Raw genomic sequence first — 2,361 nt, forward strand, 5'->3', positions numbered from 1 at the left:
ATTGAAAGGCGAGCAGTAACAAGGAATTAATAGGAGAATAAGTGCTAGTAACGAAGAAGTGCTATGGAGTGAATGTATAGCCACGGAAAATAAGGGGTGAAAATACACGTTAAATATTATGGTATAAAGATGGGAAGATGTGGTAACGAGTTATGGAGGGGAGGGAGAAAGGGAAGGAGGGAGGGGGAGAAGCGGTGGGGGAGGAGGGGCAGGAGGAAAGAAGGGAGGGGGAGAGAACAGCGGAGGAGGGAAGGGGAGGGATTGGAGAGACGATTAAAAGTGTGAGAAGAGGGTGGAAGTGACAGAGATGGAAAGTATTAAAAAAAGACGAATTGATATTATGTGGTAGAAAATTTGGATTATTTAAGAGGAGCAGAAGTCTGGTTGGTGCGGGAGGGAAGGAAAGGGAGGTACGGAATATGGAGGGAGAGTGGGAAGGGGGGGGGGAGACAAAATACTCGAGAAGGATGGAATGGACGAAGAAAGGAATAGGAAATAGGGCTAAAAATGAAGGAAAATAGTACAGAAGGGAAAAAAGTACCTGTAATGATAAAGTGCGGTAGAGAAAGGAAATAGAAGATTAATGGAAACAAACAAGCGAGGGGCCGGGGGGGAGAATGGAATGTGGGGGGGGTTGGGGGAGGGAGGGGGTGAGTCGGTGACGGAAGCGTCAGTCGCGGTCTAGCTCTGAGAGGGGGTGGACGCACTTCTTCTGTTTGGTTTTCCTGCGTTATTCCTCTTCATATTTATGCATTTATTTACTTTGCGTAGTCAGTTCTTTGAATGTAAGTATTTCAGAGAATCTGTTTGTGTTTATAGTTCAATCTGATGACTATTTGAGGGTAACAGTAATGGTGTGAGTATACAGACTTGCTTTTCCAAATTATTTAAAGTGGACTTAAAGTACTTCATTCATTGCCTGTAACTCAGCCACGTGAATTAGATCTTTATATTTTTGCAGTGTTTCCCATAGTTGGTATATGTAACACCAGGTCGGCTTTACTTCGTGACTTGCACCATACTTTCATCTAAGTTTTCCCCATTCAAGATGGAGAGAGCAAGATTATTGTTAGCCTTCATTTTTTGAATTAGATTACTTAACCATGATTATTTTTCCAGTTTGTATGTAAACTCGATGTGGAAAGTGAGTGTTGAGGGAAGTGACTGTTGAAGGAAGAAACAGTGAGTGGTGAGGGAAGTGGCTGGTACGGTCCTTGATGTTACTTGGCCTCTTCAGCTTCTGGTAATTACGGTAAGTGCCAGAGTTTGAGTTGAATAGTTGCTTTCTCCAATTAATTAGCAAGTAAATGATGACATAATGCCCCGTGAGTCTATTTCGTAAAACGTCCCACTTGATATCCTTTTGAATTTCCATATATTAATTTCCTTATTTCCAATATGTCCTTTCTGATCCATGAGTTTATAACCACGATATGTACAGATCTGCTATACAGTAATTGGTAAACTTAAGTGATGGTGTCTAATGTAAACTTAAGTGATAGGTGTTGGTCTCTAATGTAAACTTAAGTGATGGTCTCTAATGTAAACTTAAGGGTATTTATTTCCTTTAATGCCGTTTCTTTAGCAGGCAGTCTTACCATACCCAGTGGATTTGTGCATTCATAGTGTGTGTGTGTGTGTGTGTGTGCGCGCGCGCAGATGATGATTACCGATTCTTGCTCAACATACTGATAGGTGGATTTCGTTCCCAACTGGATGCTGGGTTAGGCTGGGTTGGGTCAGGGTAGATTAAATTATTAGGTACAGTTAAGCTGGATTACGTTAGGTTTAAACACTTAGATTAGGTCCAAGCTTGTCATAGTCTTATTACGATTGTTATTCATTTGCACAACAAATGAAGCCTCAAAACAAATGAAAAAAAAAAAATCAGATGGAAGAAAAAAACAAACAAAAAATAGGAAAGGGCAATACAGGAAATATTTACCAACTAGTAATGGTTTTGTTCTCTAATGTCAACTTAAGTGATGGTATTGGTCTATTGTAAACTTGAGTGGTGGTGCTGGCCTCAAAATTGTGTCCTAGCCTTAGATATTTATGGTAGTTTACCTAGAATAGATTATAAATGTAGCCTTTAGGTGGCATTTGAATTTGTTTTAGTTTTGCTTGGAGAGAAGTCATGTGGGTTTGTGGCCTTTGGTTCCTTCTTCCTTGCTTAAAAAAAGGGGGGGGGGACTAGAGAATGGTGTTTGGATACTTTTTTTTTTTTTTTTTTTTTTTGAATCCCCCAAGCTAGGAATAATAGACCATATATATAGGTCTACAGAGCAAGGATAGACCTACTGTACATCTCAAGAAATACCGGTATGCCACCCTTTCTTTCTTTTTTTCTTTCTTTTTTTC

This window comes from Coenobita brevimanus, chromosome 104 (assembly GCF_032717465.1).
Source record: "Coenobita brevimanus isolate Jiangsu-jjx chromosome 104, ASM3271746v2, whole genome shotgun sequence".
Classification (NCBI taxonomy): domain Eukaryota; kingdom Metazoa; phylum Arthropoda; class Malacostraca; order Decapoda; family Coenobitidae; genus Coenobita; species Coenobita brevimanus.